Raw genomic sequence first — 25,028 nt, forward strand, 5'->3', positions numbered from 1 at the left:
CCTCCCAATCGAGCCCAGCTATCCCTCCTCCTCTCCGAGGCACAGGACCTCCTTCGCCTGCGGGCGGTGGAACCATTTCCCCAAAATCAAAGGGGCCAAGGGTTTTACTCCCGATACTTCCTGGTACCGAAGAAGACGGGAGACCTGCGCCCGATCCTGGACTTGAGGCGCCTGAACAAATTTCTGACGAGGGAAAAGTTTCGGATGCTTTCCCTTCCGATTCTTTACCCCCTGATCGACGAGGGCGATCGGCTCTGCTCCCTCGATCTGAAGGAGGCCTACACCCATGTTCCGGTGCACCCTGCTTGTCGCAGATTCCTCCGCTTTCAGGTGGGGGACCTCCACCTACAATACCGGGTCCTCCCCTTCGGCCTGTCCTCGTCCCCCCGAGTCTTCACGAAGTGCCTCGTAGTGGTCGCGGCTGCCTTGCGCTCCCAGGGTCTTCAAGTATTCCCATACCTGGACGATTGGCTGATCAAAGCCCCGACCAGAGAGGGGTTTATCTCAGCGACCCGACAGACTATTACTTCGCTTCAGTGTCTGGGGTTCGAGATAAACTTTCCAAAATCCCAGCTGTGCCCCTCTCAGTCCTTACAATTCATCGGGGCCGTGCTGGACACGGTCCGTCTTCGTTCCTTCCTCCCCCCTCAGTGGCGGGAGGCGTTGGTAAATCTGAGCCGACAAGTATCGAGATCGACCTCGGTCTCGGCACGACAGATGATGACGCTCCTCGGCCATATGGCCTCCACAGTCCATGTTACCCCGCTTGCTCGCCTTCACCTGCGGTTACCACAGTGGACTTTGGCATCACAATGGCGTCAGGATCGAGACCCGATCAACCGCCATGTGACAGTGACTCCTTCCTTGCAAAGATCACTCCGTTGGTGGACCGACTCTTCGAATCTTTCCAAGGGTTTGCTCTTTCTCGCCCCTCCACACCACAAGGTCCTAACCACGGACTCGTCGGAGTACGCTTGGGGGGCTCATGTAGACGGTCTACACACTCAAAGTCTGTGGACCACAGAGAACCGTCACTGCCACATCAACCTGCTGGAGCTCCGGCCCATTTACCTCGCCGCGGTGGCCTTTCAGCATCGGCTTCACAACCAGGTGGTTCTCGTCCGCACAGACAACCAGGTGGCGATATACTACGTAAACAAGCAAGGAGGGACGGGGTCTTGGCCCCTCTGCCAGGAGGCCTTACGGCTCTGGGAGTGGGCGGTCTCCCAAAACATCTCCCTTCGAGCGGTTTACATCCAAGGAGAACAAAACTGCCTGGCAGACAGGCTCAGCCGTCTCCTCCAGCCACACGAGTGGTCCCTGCATTCTCAGGTGCTGCGACAGGTGTTCGACACGTGGGGGACTCCCCAGATAGATCTGTTCGCCTCCCCGACAATCAAAAACTGCCTTTCTTCTGTTCAAGGATATACTCCCCGGACCGTCTCGAGGCCGATGCCTTCCTCCTAGATTGGGAGGGAAAGTTCCTCTATGCGTTCCCGCCGTTTCCTCTGATTCTGAGGACGCTGGTCCATCTAAAATCTCTGAGGACCACTCTGATCTTGATCGCTCCTCGATGGCCCCGCCAGCCTTGGTTTTCCCTACTACTTCAACTCAGTGTCAGGGAACGCTTCTGCCTGTCTTTCCCTCTCTGCTATCTCAGAGTCGGGGTTCACTGTTACATCCCAATCTTCAGTCTCTTCATCTGACTGCTTGGTTTCTTTCCCCTTGACTTCCTTCCCTGTATCTCAGTCGGTCAGGGAAGTGTTGGAGGCTTCTCGGAAAGTCTCAACTAGACTGCTATTCTCAGAAGTGGACTAGATTCTCGTCCTGGTGCTCCTCTCACCGCCAGGACCCGGTGTTGTTCCCTGTGTCTTTGGTTCTGGAGTATTTGCTCCATTTATCTCACTCTGGCCTGAAGACCAATTCCATTCGAGTCCATCACGGCGCCATTGCTGCCTTTCATCAGCCCCTGGAAGGGAAGGCTCTTTCACTCCATCCCTTGGTTTCCCGTTTCATGAAGGGGCTTTTGAATATTCATCCTCCCCTCAAACCTCCTCCGGTGGTTTGGGATCTTAATGTGGTTCTAGCTCAACTGATGAAACCTCCATTTGAGCCTATGGATAAGTGTCATCTTAAGTTCCTCACTTGGAAAGTGATCTTCCTACTCGCTCTCACTTCTGCTCGGAGGGTTAGCGAGCTGCAGGCCTTGGTGGCGGACCCACCTTTCACGGTATTCCACCACGACAAGGTGGTCCTCCGCACTCACCCTAAGTTTTTGCCTAAGGTGATATCTGATTTTCATCTCAACCAGTCCATTGTTCTGCCTGTGTTCTTTCCCAAGCCCCACTCTCACCCTGGAGAGGTGGCGCTCCACACTCTTGACTGCAAGAGGGCGTTGGCTTTTTACCTTCAACGCACTCAGTCTCATCGGACAGTTCCACAATTGTTTTTGTCCTTTGACCCTAATAGGTTGGGACGCCCAGTTTCCAAGCACACCTTGTCCAACTGGTTGGCTGCTTGCATTTCTTTCTGCTACGCTCAGGCTGGTCTCGCGCTGTATGGTCGAGTTACGGGACATAAAGTCCGAGCGATGGCAGCTTCGGTAGCTTTCCTCAGGTCCACGCCTATTGAGGATATCTGCAAGGCTGCCACATGGTCTTCGGTTCATACTTTCACCTCTCACTACTGCCTGGATACACTGTCCAGAAGCGATGGCCGGTTCGGCCAATCGGTATTACGTAATCTGTTTTCTTAAATTGCCAACTTCCCTCCACCCCTTCGTTATTAGCTTGGAGGTCACCCACATGTGAGAATATCATGCCTGCTTGTCCTGGGATAAAGCACAGTTACTTACCGTAACAGGTGTTATCCAGGGACAGCAGGCATATATTCTCACAACCCGCCCACCTCCCCAGGGTTGGCTTCTTTGCTGGATATGTGAACTGGAGACCACGAGGAGGGGACGCGCCCTCTAGTGGAGCAGGAGGCACACATGCATGGTGCAGCACAGCAAGCTTGAATCTTCAATCAAGTTTGCTTGAAATGCTGTCCGCATCGGGGCTCCGTAGATGACGTCGCCCACATGTGAGAATATATGCCTGCTGTCCCTGGATAACACCTGTTACAGTAAGTAACTGTGCTGTATTGCATGTGGGAAGCAGAAACCCGAGGTACAGCTATACGATGGGAGGGATGTTATTGACTGAGAGTACCCAAGAAAGGGACTTGGGGGTAATAGTGGACAAGACAATGAAGCCGTTGACACAATGCACAGCGGCCGCTAAGAAAGCGAATAGGATGCTAGGAATAATCAAGAAGACTATTACAACCAGAACGAAAGAAGTTATCCTGCCGTTGTATCGGGCGATGGTGCGGCCGCATCTGGAGTACTGCGTTCAATATTGGTTACCATACCTTAAGAAGGATATGGCGATACTCGAGAGGGTTCAAAGGAGAGCGACGCGATTGATAAAAGGTATGGAAAATCTTTCGTACACGGAGAGACTGGAGAAACTGGGGCTCTTTTCCCTGGAAAAGAGGAGGATTAGAGGGGATATGATAGAGACTTACAGGATCATGAAGGGCATAGAGAAAGTAGAGAGGGACAGATTCTTCAAACTTTCAAAAACTACAAGAACGAGAGGGCATTCGGAAAAGCTGAAAGGGGACAGATTCAAAACCAATGCTAGGATGGGACTCCCTAGCTAGCGGAACGAATGGAAAGAAGTTGGCACTTAAGTAGAGAATACATTTTGGAGAACTGCTTGGCCGAACAGACTGTCCCGTCCGGAATGAGTCTCCATACAGTAATGGGACATGAAAGTATGTATTGAAGACCAGGTGGCAGCCTTACAGATGTCCTCAATAGGAGTGGAATGGAGAAAAGCAACTGAGGCTGCCATTGGTCTAACTTTGTGTGCTGTGACTCGACCTTCTAACAGTAGCCCAACCCGAGTATAGAAGAAGTAGATGCAGTCTGCTGACTGTGTAGAAACTGTACTCTTGGTAACTAGAGTTCCGAGTCTGTTAGGATCAAAAGAGAAGAATAGCTGAGTAGAGATTCTATGAGGCTTTGTGCGATCCAGGTAATAAGTCAAAGCACATTTACAGTGCGATGCAGCTACACCCAGATTGGAATGTGGTCTTGGAAAGAAGACTGGTTGAGATGAAATTCTGAAATGACTTTTGGTAGGAATTTGGGATGAGTATATAGGACTAGAGAATGACACGGGGAAAAAAATCTGTCCCCGTCACTGCCCCGTCCCTGGATCACCATTCCCTTCACTGCCCCATCTCCGCCCCGCCGTCCCTTTCATCGCCCCATCGTAATCACTGCCCCGTCCCCGCAGCATCCATACAAGCATCAGTACTGCAATATTTAGCTTATTCCTTCCTAATAAATCAAAGTTCTGGCTACTGAACTAGAGAAAGAGAAGTTCAGCTGGCAGGGCTTTGTTTATACATTTTTATCAACACAACTAATATACTATTTTATCCTAAAGCAAAAAAAAAAAAAAAAAAGAAAAATAAATAGAAATTTTATTTTTTTAACCTTTGTTGTCTGGTTTCTGCTTTCCTCATCTTATTCAATTCCTTCCATCCACTGTCTCTCTTCTCTCTGCTTCTTCCATTTGCTCTGTTACTGTGCCTCTACCTGCCCCCCCAAATTGGTCTGACACCCATCTTCTTCCCTCTGCTCCCCCATAGTCTGGCATCTCTGTCTTCTTCCCTGCCAGCATCTTCTCCCCACTCTCTGTTCCCCATTTCCCTTCAGCATCTTCTCCCCACTCTCTTGTCCCCATTTCCCTTCAGCGTCTTCTCCCCACTGTCTTCCCCATGTCCTTTCAGCGTCTTCTCCCCAATCTCTCTTCCCAATTTCCCTTCAGTGTCTGTTCCTCTCCACTCCACCTTTCCTCCCTTTCTCCCTACCTGCCCCTTACCTTCGTGGCGCTTTCACCCCCCCTGCAGCGAGAACACCTCTTAGCCACTTCCGCCATGCACACGCCTCCCCCCCCCCCCCCTGGACAACAGGCCCCGGTCCAACAGGCAGAAAAAGTGTTTCCTGCTTGCAGCGCACAACTGTGCCGACAAACCTCCCTGCCCCTTACCTTCGGCCGGCGATTTCTAAATTGCTTTCCTATAGAGCAGCCGGAGCATTGAAGTTGCATATGGCTGCCGGAAAGGTCGTCTCTAATGCAATTTCCTGTTGCATCAGAGATGACTTTTACGGCAGCCACACACAGCTTCAACGTTTCTTGCTGCTCATAAGAAAGCAAATTAGAAATTGCCGGCCACGAAGGTAAGGGGCAGCGAGGGAGTAGGGAGATGTTTAGATGCGGAGGCAGTAAGGAGGGAGGGAGTGTGATAGGTGACAGCGTGCGTTCCCTCCCTTAACTGCAGGGACAAGGCCATTCACCACTCCATGGGGTGGTGAATGGTCTTGTCCCCGTAGCCACGGTGAACACAATTTTTTCCCCACCGTTTTGGCGGGTTACCCGCGGCTAGCCGTGGTTAACAGCCACCGTGTCATTCTCTACATAGGACTACTCTGTCCTACATGTCCTACCGTGTCATTCCTAGATAGGATTACTCTGTTTCTATGTTTCTAAGGTTGTATAAGGTGGATCTGAAACCAGTTCTTGAAGTTCGTAGACATGTCGAGCTGAAGTGATACAAATCAAAACTATTTCCACATGAGGTGTTTGAAAGATGAAGATGCCAGTGGTTCAAATGGTGGCTTCATGAGAATGAAAAGTACAACCTTGAGGTCCTAAGAAGCCGGAGGTTTTGCGTGCATCAGTCCCTTCATAAATTTGGAAACCAATAAGTGTGTAGCCAGAGGTTTATCGTGAAGAGGAATGTGAAAGGCATCTAACTGAAGGTGTCTTTAGACCCGAGTCTGAGAGCTGTAAAAGGTAATCCAATACTTAAGATCTGAGTCCACTTAAAACGATAGCAGCTGTGTGGAAGGTTTCTTGGCAGCATCACTGATAGCTGAAACTGTAACAGAGAGATAGATATCATTCAGTTGTTCGGAGAAAGGTACCAGGCTGTTAAGAGTCAACGAACATAGATTCAGGTGAAGTAGAGACCCTTCGTTCTGAGTGATAAGAGCTGGGTAAATCTGCAAAAGAATGGGCTGTCTTGGTCATCTTGGAGTAATGAGAATCATTATAGCTGGCTCCCGTTTGAGTTTGAATAGAAGTTCCCCTATTAAAAGTATCGGAGGAAAGGCATAGAGAAATTGGTCTGTCCAGTCTATCAAGAAGGCATTGGATTCTAGACGATGGTGGCGAATGTAGTCTGGAGCAAAACTGTGGAAGTTGTAATTCTTGTAAAACACAAATAGATCTATCTGAGGGGTTCCCCATGTTGAGAAGATTCATTGAACTGTGTTCATGTTCAAGAACCACTCATGAGGTTAAAGGTATCTGCTTAGCTATCTGACAGTACATTCTGCTTGACTGCCCGATATATTGCTTTAAGAAAGATGTTTTGCGGAATGGCTCAATTCCAGATTTGAGTCACTTCTTGGCAAAGGAAAACAAGAACACGTGCTGCCTTGCTTGTTGACATAGTACATAGTGACTTGATTGTGCGTACCAGAACTACTTGATTGAAGGGACTATTACATTACATTAGTGATTTTTATTCTGCCATTACCTTGCGGTTCAAGGTGGACTATCCTGAGTAAAATGTATTGTGGAGGCCATGTGTCCCAGGAGACGCATCATGTGACATGCTGACATAGTTTGTTGAGCACATAACTGGTTGCAGAAGCAAATTACATTGTTGAGCCTCTGCTGTGGAAGGTAGACATGAGCTTGAGTTGTATCCAGCAACTCTCCTATGAATTTCAGTGTCTGGGTTGGCTGGAGATGAGATTTCTGGTAGGTGATCACAAATCCAAGAATTTCTAAGAGACATATGGTTGAGTCCATTGCTATCTGAGCCACTTGAGTTAAGGATGCATTTATCAACCAGTCGTCCAGATAAGGGAATACACGAAAGCTATAAGAGTGGAGTGTTGCAGCTACTACTACTAAATACTTTGTGAATGCACAGGGTGCTGATGCTAGGTCAAATGGTAGCTCCCTGTACTGGAGGTGATGTGATCTTATTTGAAATCAGGTGTATTTTCTGTGGGCTGGAAGAATGGGAATATGTGTGTATGCTTCTTTCAGATCCAGAGAGTAAAGTCAGTCGTTCTTCTCTAAGAGGGAATAGAGTACTGAGGGACAACATGCAAAACTTCTCTGTGACTAAATACTTGAGGTTTCAGAGATCAAGGATTGGGCGCAATCCTCCGGTCTTCTTTGGTATGAAGAAATATTTGGAAAAGAACCCTTGGCTCCTCTGCTGAGGAGGTACTGGTTCGATGGCATTCAGCTGTAGAAAGCCCAAGAGTTCTTGTTGAAGAAGGGAGGTCTGCTGAGAGTATATACTTTCTTGGATGTTTGTGTGGAGGCATTTTGCAAAGATGAAGAGCTTAGCCTTCTTTTCTGACCTTTAAGACCCAGTTGTCAGTGGTGATTAGAGTCCAATGATGTTGAAAATGAGTGAGACAACCTACGATGGGATGAGGAGGAGGGTGAGATGGTAGAATGGTGGCTAGTCTCTGGATGAGGGAGGCTGAGTCTTTTGTTTCTGGGTTCATTGTTGTCTGGGGAGCTTCTGAAGAGAAGGCCTAGAAGAAGACATAGACTGAGAATACCATCTCTTAAAAGTTGTTGAAGGATATCTAGGATTATAATATTGCCTAGTAGTCGACAAAGTTGTGATACTTTGCTCATGCCTAATTATTTTCTCAATGGCTTGTTCAATCTTGTCACCAAACAACTCATCTCCCAGAAGGAATAATGACAAGGCGATCTTGTACATTAGGGTCTAAGTTGGAGACTCGCAACCAAGCCTGTTGACGAATGGCAATAGGCAGAGCTGAAGCTGTAAAAGTGACATCAAATGCATCAAACACTGATCTGGCCATGAACATTCTGGTTTCGAGCAGATTATGAGTGATGTCTTGATAGTGGTTAATAATCTCAGCAGGAAGATGTTGTTCAAAGGTAGGGAACTACTGGACTAACTGTTTAAGGTAAAAAGTCATGTAAAAGTTATAGGTTAGAATATGGCTCGTAAGTGTGGTGTTTTTTTGTTGGGGTTTTTTTTTTTTTTTTTTTAATTTGTAGGAATACCACACGCAGTCTTAGAGTCGAGAAGGAGACGCTGCCAGGGGCTAGCTCGGAGTCCCTTTTTATTATGCTTCTAAGCTAATGACATCATAGTAACTCCCTCGTTTACACATCTCATGATTGGTGGGTACAAAGGTACATGCTTTTACATTGGTGGATACAAAGAAAGATACATGCTTATACATCATGATCACCCTCCCTATACCTCGTAATCATCCTCCAACTCAGCACTTAGACAAGGGCCTGATTAACACGTGGACAGAACCTGAGTCTTTGCATGTCCTCAAGGCCTGTCAGCTGCTGTCCTTTCCTAATAAGGACTGCTCAAATAAGATAAGCATGTGACAGTCCAAAGGTTATAATGCATACTCCTTAAGCTCTTAATTAGCCTTAAGCTCAGGGCCTGCACGTAGGCAAAGTCTGATTGTTGCCCATATAAGGGATAAGGGTAAACCTGTGTCAGGTTAATATGTGACAAGGGTCTTGTGACAAGATGCTAGCATTTTCCTTTACTTAGAATGGCTGCATGGCAAGAAGGGAGAGGAAATGGGAATAATTCATAATTCTTTCACAGAGGCTCATAATTCTTTCTCAGGGCCTAGATCCGCACACAGGGCCTAGGTCCATACACAGGGCCTAGATCAGTGTGCCGACCTGGCCTGGTTCAGAACTGCTTGTGTGCTGACCTTGCCTGTGTTCTGATGCCCTGGATCAGAACTTATCAGACCTCCATCCCTACATTTCCCCTTATTTTACTATTTTAAGGGCTTTATGGAGGTAGGGCAAATCTGCTCGGGATAATTTGCGCTAGTGGCCAGAAAATGGACTTATGAGCAAGTTAAACAAGGACAGCAAGCATTGCAGAAAACAACAGAGGGTAATCAAGAGACCTAATCCAATGAGGAGATATTGCAGAATAACCTGGATCCACTGGCAAGATGGGAGCCAAGCCCATAAAGCATTCCAGCACTCTGGTGAGTTATCGTGTTCTTGAATTAACAAGCTAAGTGCTGTGTGAGGTATGATCGATGTTTTTTTGTTTTTTTTTTTCTAATGCACAAGCTAAGCGTAATAAAGGTTTATTAATTCTATAATGCTAACCCAGGTACACCAAATAAAGAGACTGTCAAAGAGATAGAGAGACAGAGCGTCTTGCTTTAGCTATCCTGGGATTAATCAATTGCTTTCTATTTACCAAAGCTGCCCAGAATCTACTCAGGCAGCCTTGGGATTGTGTGTTAAATTAGCAGGGATATCCTGCAGGCAGGACAAGGTGAGCATTAATATAGGAAATATTTACAAAATGTGAACAGTTCCATAAAGCTAATTGCACTGTTAATGCAATTTCTAGCACAATTCTTACCCTCGCACATGACAGATTTTTAGGAGTTGCTACAATGGGGGTATAAATGGTCATGGCATCCCAGGGTAATGTTCTGGCTACGTTTCCCCATGATGTAAACCTGGTACATGATACTTCAGCTTCAGTGGTTAGTAGGGAAATTTTTCTTATTCCCCTTGGCGCTAACTTAATCATTTCCATATAGTGCCTCTGGAAGCTGCAAAATCTAATGTGTTGGTAGTAATGTTTTATTTTTATGTGCACATTTCAGATATAACGACACATTCACAATTCACACACCTAATCCAACACATTCTCACACACACAGTCTGGGGCCCCAAATATGTCACACGCATATCTATCACATATTCAATAATTACTAATAAGATGCATATGTTATAATCAAAATTGTGAGTCCCTATATCTTCCTAAGCCAGACGGAGGTCTGGCATTAATTAGCGTTCCCTAGTAGATATGTGAGGCATATTAAAAAAATCCCTAAATGTCCCTAAAATAAGAGAACCTCAAGAGTACTTTCCCTATACTCAGAAGTGCCGGGCATAGTAACCTAGAATTAAATGCATTAAGAGGGAGAAGAAATGCCCAGGGCAAACCCTAAAAAGCCCAAATATATGCTTAATATGTACAGTTAACTCATGTGAAGGTGATACAAGCAATGAATACACACAAGACAGATTATGTCTTCTTAGAGTGTGGTGCAAGGGCCCAGTTCTAAAATTAAATCGTAAAAAGAACTTGTGATGTGTCAGCAAATAATAAAAAATGTAAATCACTGCCATCTATGGGACAGACCTATTACCTGCAACAGGTGTTACAGTACATAAAATTATGGGATAAACAAAGAGTTATTTTCTGAGAACAATGCATGAGACAATAATAAAGAAAATACAACAGCGAACAAAATATCATAATGGGCCTATTAGATTCTGAAGATCTGCAGTGCTACTATAAATAGCCTGCATGGTGTGGGTGTATATTTTTTGGCAGAAAGGTATTAAACCATAGGACAGGTTTGTTAAATTAAAAAAAAGAAAAAGCACAACACTTGCACACTTAATGTTAAAATTATCAGTCTTTTTTCAAGATGAGAATGGCTTGGTTACTCAAGCTTTTAAGGTGTCCTCAAGTCACAGGATCAGTCTTAGAATAACGCTTTCTTCTCCGAGAATGGAAGCTTTTAATGTGTGCCCAAGTCACAGGATCAGTCTTAGAATAATGCTTTCTTTTCCGATCGTCTTGCTGTGGTAGGGGAACTTGTGGTCTCTATAAGATGGAATTGAATTCAGGAATGGGATGCTGTAAATGCTGGTGCCAGGACATTTCTTTCTGTAGTTTTTTCGCTGGTATCTGCAGCTGCTTGCTTTTCTTCTGTATTTTCTTTTGTAGTTTCTGTTCGTGAAGTCTGGACGTGTCTGCTCGGTACCCAAACTAGACCTGTAGGAGTTGAGACAGCGGCATAACCCCTTCCCCAGGGAATTAAGGGAGCAGGTGCATGCCAGACAGGATTAGGAGACAGTACTCTGAAAGATAGTTCAAATGGTTAATAGTGAACAAAGACATTTGAACCTGTCTCAAATTAGGAACAGCATATTTCACTGGTTTCTGTTTTAATAGATAAGATTTTAATGTACGGTGGGCACGTTCCACAATGGCTTGTCCTGTAGAATTATAAGGCAAACCGTGAATCAGCAGGATATCCCATTGTAAGTAAAACTCAGAAAAAACATTGGAAGAATATGCAGCACCATTGTCTGTTTTTAGAGTTTACAGCTTTCCCATAACTGCAATGCATTGTAACATATGATTAATTACTTGAGTCGTTGTTTCTCCTGTTTGTGACGTTACCCAAAGATAACCAGAATAGGTGTCAATAGTAACGTGTAGATATTTCCATTTCCCAAAAGGGGGATATTGTGTGACATCCAATTGCCACACTTGATTTACTATAAGTCCCCTGGGGTTTACCAGGGCTTTGGCATTTTGGTGGAAGAATGTATGACTATCTATGAGAGTGGTAAATTGTGCAGCGTCTGCAATATTATCTCCTGTAGAAATGACTCCAGGAAGATTTTGATGGCTATGAATGTGAAACACTCTAAGAAATCGTTTACATGTTGACAATAATGGGCGTAATTCAAGAAACAAGGATAGTAAGTTGTCATCAATTGACGGGGTGAGTAGGCACCAAGGAAGCTGGTAAACTAAATTACGAACGTACAGACTGTCTGTAATCAGGTTCAATGGACAGTGGGGAAAGGTTTGCAGCGCAAGAATAACAGCGGCTACATCTGAGTGCTGAGCGGATTGTTGCGAGGGAGTGAATAAGACCCAAGAAGCATATTCTTGAGTCCAGTGCACGACTCTGCGGGTCTTGCTGCCGTCTGTATAGACAGTGAGAGCGTCAATTATAGGTGTTAAGCTTAGTGCAGAATGAAAATCCAAAACGCCTGCTGCCACTAGAATTAAGCGTTTATCTTAAGGATAATGATGACAAATATGACCAATGTAATCAGTTAATGCATTTTGCAATTCCTCATTATAGTGAAAAAGAAAGTTCCATTGCTCTTGCGAAATGAGAAAGGTGATAGATATCAGATCCAGTCCCAGGATGGCTAAGGCTCAATTTCTTGCTGTAGTCTTAGGGGTAGTATGTGATAAATAGATCCATTCCACTATATGTAAACGATTATCAGGGGTTAGCTGGCCTAAAACCGCAGTAGGTTGACGTTTCTGCGGAAGGATTAATAAAGAAAGTGCTATTTTATCCTGAATCCTATCAACCCATTGCATTAATAAATGCTGCTTAATAATCGCTATCACCTTTTGAATGTCTGGTGTCATGTTCCTTTCCTTCTTCCCTTCTACCCCTGTAGTCTTGCAATTTCCTGCCCCCATCTCTTTTTTTCCTTCCATGCTCCACAGTCAAACATCTCCCTGTACCCATGCTTCCCTTTCCCAAATTGTATAGCATCCCTCTGTCTCCTTTCACCCTCAAAAGTGCAGTAACTTGCACATTCCTTTCCCCACTCCTATTTCTCCCCTAGGTCTCTCCTCTTTTCTTATACTCCCAACAGTGTAGCATATACTATCTCTCTCCCACTGCTGTTTCTTCTCCTCCACTAGTCAGTAATCTCCCCCCCTCTTTTCCACTTCACATCCAGAATTTCCTTGTCTCTTCCCCTCCCATTTCCCCCTCTCTTCCCTGTCCAGCATCTCTTCCTTACTCTCCCCAACCAATCTTCTCTCCTTCTGTTTCCTTGCCCCTTGGTCACTTTCTTTTTCTTCACCTTTGCTGCTGACGTGAAAGTAAAGGCAGTTAAGGCGTTGCAGTTTATGCCCATGCTCAGCTTTTGCTGATCCTGTTTCTGACACAGACTTTCTGTATCAGAGGGGGTGGGATTGGCAGACATAAGAACAAAGAATAGCCTTACTGGGTCAGACCAATGGTCCATCAAGCCCAGTAGCCCGTTCTCATGGTGGCCAATCCAGATCCCTAGTGGACAAACCCAAGGAGTAGCAACATTCCATGCTACCAATCCAGTGGCTTCCCCTATGTCTTTCTCAATTACAGATTATGGACTTTTTGTCCAGGAAATTGTCCAAACCTTTCTTAAAACCAGCTACGGTATCCGCTTTTACCACAACTTCTGGCAATGCGTTCCAGAGCTTAACTATTCTCTGAGTGAAAAAATATTTTTTCCTATTGGTTTTAAAAGTATTTCCCTGTAACTTAATCAAGTGACCCATTAATCTTTGTAATTTTTGACGGAGTGTAAAATCGATCCACTTGTACCCGTTCTACTCCACTCAGGATTTTGTAGACTTCAATCATATCTCCCCTTAGCTGTCTCTTTTCCAAGCTGAAGAGCCCTAACCTTTTTAGTCTTTCATCATGTGAGAGGAGTTCCATTCCCTTTATCATCTTGGTCGCTCTTCTTTGAACCTTTTCTAGTGCCGCTATATCTTTCTTAGGAACTGCGGCATCATAGTCTCAGCCCTTTCATGGTTCACCTCTTACTTCAATGAACGTAACTTCAAAGTTCACTCAAAAGAGGAAACCTCACCACCCATAGTTCAAACTTATGGCGTCCCACAAGGCTCCATTCTCTCTCCTTTACTATTTAATATCTTTATTGCTCCTCTTCTCACTCTAGCTCAGTCGATGAACATTTTGAAAGAAACGAACTTCTGATAACCAGCCAACATGGTTTCTGCAAGGGGAGATCGTGCCTAACAAACTTATTGCACTTCTTCGAAGGAATTAAGAAACAGATGGACAAAGGAGACCCCATAGACATCATATATCTAGATTTCCAAAAAGCCTTTGACAAGGTGCTCCATGAACGCCTACTCCGGAAACTGAAGAACCATGGGTGGAAGGAGACGTACATAGATGGATCAGAAACTGGTTGGCGGGTAGGAAACAGAGGGTAGGAGAGAAGGGCCACTACTCGGACTGGAGGAGGGTCACGAGTGGGGTCCCGCAGGGCTCGGTGCTCAGGCCGCTGCTATTTAATATATTCATAAATGATCTAGAAACAGGGACGAAGTGTGAGATAATAAAATTTGCGGACGACACCAAACTATTTAGTGGAGCTCAGACTAAAGAGGACTGCGAAGAATTGCAAAGGGACTTGAACAAACTAGGGGAATGGGCGACGAGATGGCAGATGAAGTTCAACGTTGAGAAATGTAAAGTATTACATGTGGGAAACAGAAACCCGAGGTACAGCTATACAATGGGAGGAATGTTATTAAATGAGAGTACCCAAGAAAGGGACTTGGGGGTAATGGTGGACATGACAATGAAGCCGACGGCACAGTGCGCAGCTGCCGCTAAGAAGGCAAACAGAATGCTAGGCATAATCAAGAAGGGTATTACAACCAGAACGAAAGAAGTTATCCTGCTATTGTATCGGGCAATGGTGCGTCCGCATCTGGAGTACTGCGTCCGATATTGGTCGCCGTACCTTAAGAAGGACATGGTGTTACTCGAGAGGGTTCAGAGGAGAGCGACGCGTCTGATAAAGGGGATGGAAAACCTTTCATACGCTGAGAGATTGGAGAAACTGGGTCTCTTTTCCCTGGAGAAGAGGAGACTTAGAGGAGATATGATAGAGACTTACAAGATCATGAAGGGCATAGAGAGAGTAGAGAGAGACAGATTCTTCAAACTTTCGAATGATAAAGAACAAGAGGGAATTCAGAAAAGTTGAAATGGGACAGATTCAAAACGAATGCTAGGAAGTTCTTCTTTACCCAACGTGTGGTGGACACCTGGAATCCGCTTCCAGAGAGCATAATAGGGCAGAGTATGGTACTGGGGTTCAAGAAAGGATTGGACAATTTCCTGCTGGAAAAGGGGATAGAGGGGTATAGATGGAGGATTACTGCTCAGGTCCTGGACCTGTTGGGCCGCCGCGTGAGCGGACTGCTGGGCACGATGGACTTCAGGTCTGACCCAGCAGAGGCATTGCTTATGTTCTTATGTTCTCCCTCAACATCAATAAATCCTGTGGTATACTTTTCCCGATTAAGAACAAAGAAATAATAAAAGGAAAAATCCTCATTAAATCTTGTCCAGTAAAAATGGAATAAAAAATAAAACTGCTTGGAGTAATTATAGACAAAGATTTAACCTATCACGACCAGATCAGCTCCATTGTAAAAACCTGCTTTTATAAACTCCGGCTTATCCGTTCTCTAACTTCTATACTCCAAATTAAAGCTATCACAACCCTTGTTCATTCATTGGTCATTTCTCATCTTGATTACTGTAATTCTCTTTATAATGGAATTCCCCAAAAGAATTACGGCGTCTACAGCTCATCCAAAATACGGCAATAAAACTTAATCATAAGATAGGGAAATATGATCATGTTACTCCCCTATTGAAAGAAGCCCACTGGCTACCTATCACACACCGTATTACTTATAAAACACTCATGCTAGTCTTTAAATCAAACTCTCGCGTCTTCCACCCTTTCTGGATAAACTCATCATCCCTCTCTGCCCTTCCCGGACTCTCAGATCAGCAGATCAGAACCTACTATCTGTCCCCTCCATCAAATAATTCTATTACACCAGGAAAACTCATTTCTCCGTACTCACCCCAGCTTTATAGAATGCCTTGCCATCCCAACTCCACCACGAAAATCTTCTTGACAAATTTAAGACTAAACTAAAAATGTTCTTATTTCAAGACGCATTCCATAGCTCCTAAACTTCTCATTTTCAAAAGTCTGCCAACCGCTTTTAAGAAGCGACCCAATCCCTAATGTTATATCCCTTTTCCCTTCCTTTTCTTTTTAATACAATTTTTTTTTCAAACAATGTAATTATCTACCCCTCTTTTCCTTTTACCCCCACTTTCATGTTTGTCTTTGTAAAATGTCTCTTAATGTTCACTCTTCCCCCCCCTCCTATAAGTATTATTCTAATCTTTTATTTTATTTTAGCATTGTAAACCAGCTAGATACTTGTCGATGGTCGGTATATTAAAAACAATAAAACTTGAACTTGAACTTTCTTGAGATAAGGAGACCAGAATTGAATGCAATACTCCAGATGAGGTTGCACTATGGAGCGATACAGGGGCATTATAATATTTTTAGTCTTGTTAAGCATCTCTTTTTAAATAATTCCTAGCATCTTGTTTGCTTTTTTGGCCGCAGCCGCACATTGGGTGGAAGGTTTTATCATATTGTCTATGATGACACCCAGATCCTTTTCTTGGGTGCTAATCCCCAAGGTGGACTCTAGCATCCGGTAACTGTGATTTGGGTTATTTTTCCCAATGTGCATCCCTTTGCATTTGTCCACATTAAAGTTCATCTGCCACTTGGACGCCCAATCTTCCAATTTCCTAAGGTCTGCCTGCAATTTTTCACAATCTGGATGAGTTATAACAACTTTGAACAGTTTAGTGTTATCTGCAAATTTAATCACCTCTCTCATTGTTTCAATTTCCAGATCATTTTTAAATAAGTTAAATAGCACCAGTCCCAGTATAAATCCTTATGGCACGCCACTGTTTACTATCTTCCATTGAGAAAAATGATCTTATAACCTTACCCTCTGTTTTCTATCTGATAACCAATTCCTAATCCACAACTGAACTTTGCCACGTATCCCATGACTCTTTAATTTTCTCAGGAGCCTCTCATGAGGAACTTTGTCAAAAGCACTCTGAAAATCTAGATACACTATATCAGGGATCTTAAAGTCCCTCCTTGAGGGCCGCAATCCAATCGGGTTTTCAGGATTTCCCCAATGAATATGCATTGAAAGCAGTGCATGCACATAGATCTCATGCATATTTATTGGGTAAATCAAGAAAACCCGACTGGATTGCGGCCCTCAAGGAAGGGACTTTGAGATCCCTGCACTATATCAACCAACTAACCTTTATCCACATGTTTATTCACACCTTCAAAGAAGTCAAGTAAGGAAGATACTGAGACTATGCAGAGGTTAGGGCAGGATCTTACCCCTGTGCATGTTTGTGACTGCTAGTCTTGCCTCCTATAACCTAGGAAGTCTGCTTTGGGGTTGGCACCAGCAGTCACTGAACCCTAAGCTAACTTTATTTTCACAAATGCCTGCCTAATAAAAAGTGTCAGAAAAGCCCTGCATATACTGGTTCACCAACCCTGTGACATACCACCTGGGTTGGTGTGTTGCAATACCCTGGTTGAGATCCACTGTTTTAGATCAATCTTCTTTTAGGGCTTTGTATAGGAATTCTTTCTCAATCTTTTGTAATAACTAGAAATTCATCACCTTATGACATGTCGTGAGCCAGTGGTGGCCCAAGGGGACATCTTGTATGGCTTACAGTTTCTCACGGGGTTTCAAAACTGCCCTCCACCTCAAAAGCTATAAGGAGGACATGTCTGCAATTATCCAGCACTGCCAGTGACCGCCTGTACACTGTTCTTTTGCCACAGTCCACCCCCCTCTGAAGCAACATCCTGTTTCTGCTTGGGTGGATTGCAGCAAAGAAACCATGCAGAGGAGGCAGCTGGCAGCGCTAGAGAATCACTTCTGTGCTGGCAACCTCATTGTAGTTTTTGTGGTAAGGGGGGCTTTAGAACTGAGTGGGGAAGACATTTGGTGGAACCAGGGTTGGGGGGGAGGAGGAAGAAGAAGGGAGAGATGCTGAATGGGAGGAGCAGAGAGGAGAAGAATGGGGGCACATGGATGGAAGGGAGGAGAAGAAGATGGTGGCACCTGGATGGAGGGGAGGGAAAGAGGAAAAGGATAGGGAAGGAGATGGTGCAAACGGATGGAAGGGAGAGAAAGGAGATGTGCACAGATGAAGAGGAGGGGAAGAGGTGGGGAGAGATGGTGCACATAGATGAATAAGAGGGAATAGGTGGGAAGAGATGGTGCACATAGATGGAGGGAAGAGAAAGGGAGGAGGTGGTGCACATGGATGGAGGAGAGTGGAAGAGATGGGAAGGTAGATAGATTTGAGATGGAGGTAGAAAAATGGAAGAAAAAGATTATGTACTTACTTGGTAAGCTCTTTTCCAGTAGATAGGTGAGACATTCTAGACCAGGGCTGCCCAATTCCAGTCCTCAAAATCTACAGGCAGGCCAGGTTTTCAGGATATCCACAATGAACATGTATAAGAAAGATTTGCATACCAAGAAGGCAGTGCAGGCAAATCTCTCATATGCATATTCATTGTGGATATCCTGAAAACCTGGCCTGTCTGTAGATCTCGAGGACCGGAATTGGGCATGCTCTGCAGAAGGAATCTACTCTGGATTCATTATGCCTCTGTAGTACTTCACTGATTGGTTTAGCGCCCTCTACAGTCAGTGACCAAGCACCGAGAGGCATCCACATATGTGAAGTAGAGGCACCTGTAATAACAGGCTAAACAAAGTGTTCTGCTGAAAGGAATGAAACAGTACCATTAACTGCCAACACAGGCAAATCATCACTGCTTTATACTGTACTCTGAAGGCGATTGGAAGCCAATGAAATTTTTGGAGATGTGGTGAAATATGATCATATTTAGACAATCCGATTATCAATCATGCTGCTGTGTTTTGTATAACCTGCAATGCTCTGCATCTTGCTTTTGTTATTCCAAGGTACAGGGTATTGCAGTAATCAAGTCTAGACAAAACCGTAGCCTGAACAAAAGTTCAAAAATCATATGGCGCTAGTTTTGATTTTTAATCGGTATAACAAATGCATTACTCAGTAAGTTTAAAAGTCTTCTAAAAGGCTGGCTTTTTAAGGACGCTTTTAACTGATTCATTTATAAGGATACTTTACAGAGGACTAGCAGTGCTGGTAAGCAAAAATTAAGTGGGTAACCTCTCTTGTTTTATTACCTAAAATTAAGTGGGTAACTTCTCTTGTTTTATTACCTAACCCTTTTTATTTGTTTACGAATTGTATTTAATCCTTTAATTTTTTTTCTTCCCTCCCTTTTTCTTGTGTATTGTTTGGTAAATAGTACTAATTGGCTAGTTTAATTATTATGATTATTTTGTTTTTTTAAGCCAATTTTATAAATAAGCATAAATCGCGTTGGATTTGGATTTTGCGATCAAATCAAATATTTTAAATAAACTTGAATGGTCTTAGTTACTTTCAGCTTCATTGTTAGGCCAGAATCAAGCCTTACACTTAAAATGGTCAAGAACTCATGTACTGAGAGAACATCATCAATAACTTTCACCTCTGTAGGCCACTGGTAATCTGGCTTTCTTGCAAACATTATTTCAGATCCACTCCTCAATTTTACACATGTATGCATTCAATAATTGTTCTTTACAACAGTATGCCCGAACGCTAAGAATATTTTGCACAGGTATCTGTATATATAAAGTACTTCAGCGACAACCCTTCATGGTATATTCATACATTGTGTAGTTAGATGTGGCCTCAGATACACCACCTCCTCCTTCAATAATAAATTATGTCAGGGGGATCTTGCTACAGAACTTGAGTAAGGCGGAATTTACAGCGGCTCTGGGGGATCCTTGAAAAAGCAATTACTTGCGAAACATGTCAGATTGTTTGGCCCCAGGAGCATGAGAGCTTAGGATAAACTTAAGTTGAGTATAAAATTCATCTTAAGATTATTATTAAATATGGATTAATCTCCTAAATTATATATCAACTCAAAAAGTAAAAATAAAAAAATATAAAAAATGGTCATACTAAAAAGTCTGTAAGCCAATGAGGATACCCAGACACTGCTATTCCCCCCTGACATAATTTATTATTGAAGGAAGAGGTGGTGTATCTGAGGCCACATCTAATTACACAATGTATGAATATACCATGAAGGGTTGTCGCTTGAAGTACTTTATATATACAGATACCTGTGTAAAATATTCTTAGCGTTCGAGCATACCGTTGTAAAATCTGAAATTGGATTCCTTATTGCAAATCTATTGTGTAAAGAAAGAGCCATTTTTTAACAATTGCATGATGTCAATAATTGTTCAACATTCTTATCCCCTCCACCTATCGGGAAGAAATAATATCGTATGCATATATTCGATATTCAACTCCTAAGGACCCAAATAAATTGCCTATAGCAGCCATATAGATGTTAAATAATAGGGCAGAGAACACCGAGCCTTGTGGCACTCCCATCCTCGCTGAATATACTCCAGAAATATTACATCCATTCCTCACTTGAAAGGAGCGTCCTAACAGGTATGTTTTAAACCAATTGAAAACAGCATCATTCATTCCAAGATTATACAATCTACCCAACAATTTATGGAGATCAACCGAATCAAATGCTCCAGATATATCTAAAGACACAAGACAAAATGTCTTGTGTTGATCCATCCCTAATTGCAGAGTATCAGTCAAGGAGATCAAAAGTAATTCTATACTGTGATCCTTCCGGAAACCAAATTGATTGAAATCCAAACAATCAATCTCATGAACAAAATTATCTAACTGAGAAAGAACAATCTTTTTTCTAAGACCTTTCCAAAACATGTTACAGTAGAAATAGGCCAAAAATTGTTCATAACATTTGTTTCCAGATTTTTACACTTCAAAACTGGTCTAATAGTAGATTGCTTGCAAACCCCTGGAAATATTCCATTTTCCAGTGATTTTTTACAACTTTAATAATCACTGGAGTCACCTTATTAACCATTTGTCTAATAATTATTGAAGAGCAAGGATCTTGTATTGCCCGAGTAGGTGTACAGTCACAAATAACTTTATGAACCTCAGTTTCATCTACTCTATCAAACTGGGACCATTTCTCATTTTCCACATTCTCCACCATATTTAAGTCAAAATCATCTAAAAATTGTTGAGTTCCACCCATTCTTTCCACTAAAAACTGTGCATACTTTTCAACATTTAAATCATAATAATCGGCTGAACCATCATATCCATTGATCATTTCCAGTGCAATAAGTGAGACATTCTAGACAATAGGGATGTGGGCTTGCCGGCCCTTAAGACTGAGGACCCGAAGGCTGAGTTCAGCCTTGCAGCAACATCTACTCTGTAAAACGTGACCAACATGGGAAGAGAAGACCATGTTGCAGCCCCGCAAATCTCCGCAGGAGGGACAGATTTAGTTTCGGATCACGAAGAAGGAAGTTTCAAGTTTTATTAAAAGTTTGATACATTCGCTTATCGTAATTTTACTAAGCGAATTACAAAAAATAAAAACAAATACTAATTATTAAAAATCAAAAGGACATATTTACAGGGTGCAACATTAAACAGACCAGCTCCTGGTAGAAAGCACTTTGATGGAAACATGGGACTATTTCCCAGAAAGAATGTAGGCTGACGAAATGGCCCTACGGGATCCATCTGGAAACTGTGGCCTTAGAAGCAGGAGCACCCCGCTTAATCGAATGAGTCAGCACAAGCAGATGGTCAGAGAGGCGAAACTCATTAGTGTCCTCCAAATAAGGTATGGCCTGTGTATGGCCAGTTTCTTCAACAGGCGGTCCTGAGTCGAGAAACCTGTTGGTAGAAAGGCAGGCAAACACACTGCCCAATGAACATGAAAAGCTGAAACAACGGCCTAAAGCAGTGGTCTCAAACTCAAATCCTTCGCAGGGCCACATTTTGGATCATCACATACTATCACACCTGGTCCTCTTTCGTGCACAAAAGTTCTTAACCTCTTAAACTGTACGGTTCCTTCGGGTTTTTGCAGCCCAAATACATGACCTTACATTTCTTCGAATTAAATCCTAGCTGCCAAACTTCATACCATTCTTCAAGCTTTACTAGGTTCTTCCACGTGTTGCATTTTTATTTGAGCTGGCAGAGACCTTGTGTTTTAAACATTTAATTTGGAAAGCACTTTTTATGGTAACTATTACTTTGGCTAGAAGATTCAGTTGTTTCAAGCTTTAATCACGTATGACCCTTACACTTGTTTTCATCATGATGAGGTAATCTTATATAACTCATCCTAAGTTTTTGCCTTTTACCTTTTCATCAGAGGAACTGAAGCAAACATCTGTAACACTGGAAGATGTAATGGGGCAGTTTCACAAATTGAACATTAGAAAATCGCCTGGACCTGATGATATACATACCAGACTACTGATAGACTTGAAAAAATGAACTTGCAGAGCTATTGTTGGTAATTTGTTATTTATCTTTAAAATCCAGCATGGTACCAGAAGACTGGAGGGTGGCCAACATAATGCCAATTTTTGAAAAGGGTTCCAGAGTTGATCCAGGAAATTGTAGACCGGTGAGTATGATGTTGATGCCAGGCTAAATGTTAGAGGCTATTAAAAAGAACAAAATTACGGAGCATATATGTAAACATGGACTAATGAAACAAAACCAACATGGATTTAGTCAAGGGAAATCTTGCCGTACCAATCTATTGCATTTCTTCGAGGGGGTGAATAAATGTGTGGATAGAGGTGATCCTGTCAATACTGTGTATTTGGATTTTCAAAAGGTATTTGAAAAATTACCTCATGAAAGACTTCTGAGGAAATTAGAAAGTCATGGGATATGAACTAATGTCCTATTATGGATTAAAAACTGGTTAAAAAAATAGAAAACAGAGAATATGGTTAAATAGTCAATATCTCAATGGAGAACGGTAAAAAGTGGAGTTCCCCATGGGTCTGTGCTGGGAATGATACTATTTGCATTTATCAGAGATCTAGAGATGGGAATAACTAGTGAGATTATTAAATTTGCTGATGGCACAAAGCGTTCAAAGTTGTTAAATTGCAAGAGGATTGTGAAAAATTGCAAGAGGACCTTGTGAGACTGGGCATTAAAATGACAGATGACGTTTAATGTGAGCAAGTGCAAAGTGATACATTTGGGACAGAGGAACCCAAACTAGCTACGTGATACAGGGTTCCATGTTAGGAGTCATTGCCCAGGAAAAGGATCTAGGTGTCATCATTGAGGATACTTTGAAATCCTCAGCTCAGTGTGCAGCAGTGGCTAAGTAAGCTTTGCTGCTGTTAGTCTTTGATATGAGTACCGTATTTTCGCGGATATAACGCGCACCATTCTAAAACGCGCACAGGGGTATAGCGCGCAGAAACCACGATGATATGTACAAAAACTTTTCTATACCGCGCTCAGGCATATAACGCGCATGCTGCCCGACTCTCCTTTCACCCGCCCTGACTTTCCGTGCGCTGTCCCGACTCTCCGTTCACCCCCCCTGACTTCCGTGCACTGTCCTCCCTTGAAGTCCTGTCCCCCCTTGAAGGTCTGTCCCCATCCTGAAAGCCTGATGCCCCCCCCGACGTCCGATACATCCCCCCCCCCGGCAGGACCACTCGCACCCTCACCCCGAAGGACCGCCGACTCCCCAACAATATCGGGCCAGGAGGGAGCCCAAACCCTCCTGGCCACGGCGACCCCCTAACCCCACCCCGCACTACATTAAGGGCAGGAGGGATCCCAGGCCCTCCTGCCCTCGACGCAAACCCCCCTCCCCCCCAGCCGACCCGCGACCCCCCTGGCCGACCCCCACGACCCCCCCACCCCCCTTCCCCGTACCTTTGGAAGTTGGCCGGACAGACGGGAGCCAAACCCGCCTGTCCGGCAGGCAGCCAACGAAGGAATGAGGCCGGATTGGCCCATCCGTCCTAAAGCTCCGCCTACTGGTGGGGCCTAAGGCGCGTGGGCCAATCAGAATAGGCCCTGGAGCCTTAGGTCCCACCTGGGGGCGCGGCCTGAGACACATGGTCGGGTTTGGCCCATGTGCCTCAGGCCGCGCCCCCAGGTGGGACCTAAGGCTCCAGGGCCTATTCTGATTGGCCCACGCGCCTTAGGCCCCACCAGTAGGCGGAGCTTTAGGACGGATGGGCCAATCCGGCCTCATTCCTTCGTTGGCTGCCTGCCGGACAGGCGGGTTTGGCTCCCGTCTGTCCGGCCAACTTCCAAAGGTACGGGGAAGGGGGGTGGGGGGGTCGTGGGGGTCGGCCAGGGGGGTCGCGGGTCGGCTGGGGGGGAGGGGGTTTGCGTCGAGGGCAGGAGGGCCTGGGATCCCTCCTGCCCGTAATGTAGTGCGGGGTGGGGTTAGGGGGTCGCCGTGGCCAGGAGGGTTTGGGCTCCCTTCTGGCCCAACTACACAAAGGTACGGGGAAGGCGGGTGGGGGTGTCGTGGGGGTCGGCCAGGGGGGTCGCGGGTCGGCTGGGGGACGGGCGGAGGTTCTTGGGGAGGGGCGGTCGTTGGAGGGAGGGGGGTTTGCGTCGAGGGCAGGAGGGCCTGGGATCCCTCCTGCCCGTAATGTAGTGCGGGGTGGGGTTAGGGGGTCGCCGTGGCCAGGAGGGTTTGGGCTCCCTCCTGGCCCGATATTGTTGGGGAGTCGGCGGTCCTTCGGGGTGAGGGTGCGAGTGGTCCTGCCGGGAGGGGGATGTATCGGACGTCGGGGAGTCGGCCGGGCAAGAGGGCTTGGGCTCCCTCTTGCTCCGATCGTGGATGCGGGTGCGGGTGGGAGCGCGTGCGAGCGGTCGTTCGGGGTGGGGGTGCGAGCGGTCCTGCTGGGGGGGTGAATCGGGCGTCGGGCGGGGTGGGAACTATGTTTAAAAACTTTTGTATACCGCGCTCAGGCATATAACGCGCGAGGGGTATGCGCGGTACGTAAAATCACGTATAACGCGCGCGTTATATCCGCGAAAATACGGTAGACCAGAAATTCTAGTGAAGTATATACTAGTTAACTGACTAGTATCATGTATTTAATTTTGTTATGAATAAACTGGACTTCTGTTTCCAGTAATAACAAGGTTCATTGGATATATGCCACTACTGCTTCTGTAGTTCTTCTAAAGCTAGTTTTGCTGGAAAGATGTAACCTGGTCCTTGCTTTCATGCATTTACTTCATGCTACTGCCTGAACCAGTCTTTAGTCAGTCAATGTTGTAGCAGTATTGAACAATAGTTCTTATTAGAAGTTAACCCAAAAATAGAGCTATATGTTGCAAACGGGAGACGAGAGTAAAGAAGTGAAAC

General features: G+C 44.6%; 1 protein-coding gene across 5 annotated transcripts in view; it reads left to right on the plus strand.

Annotated features, from left to right (window-relative positions):
- The window catches only part of KMT2B (lysine methyltransferase 2B), a 496,236-nt gene that overhangs the window by 58,693 nt on the left and 412,515 nt on the right, over positions 1 to 25,028 (plus strand). The window contains exon 2 of one of the 5 annotated variants that reach the window (XM_033963415.1): positions 22,199 to 22,283. The exons of the other annotated variants lie outside the window; for them this stretch is intronic. The gene's annotated coding sequence lies outside the window, so the exon portion shown is untranslated. The remainder of the gene's footprint in view (positions 1 to 22,198; positions 22,284 to 25,028) is intronic. 5 annotated transcript variants of the gene reach the window in all.

Source organism: Geotrypetes seraphini, chromosome 11 (assembly GCF_902459505.1).
Source record: "Geotrypetes seraphini chromosome 11, aGeoSer1.1, whole genome shotgun sequence".
NCBI classification, from domain to species: Eukaryota; Metazoa; Chordata; class Amphibia; order Gymnophiona; family Dermophiidae; genus Geotrypetes; species Geotrypetes seraphini.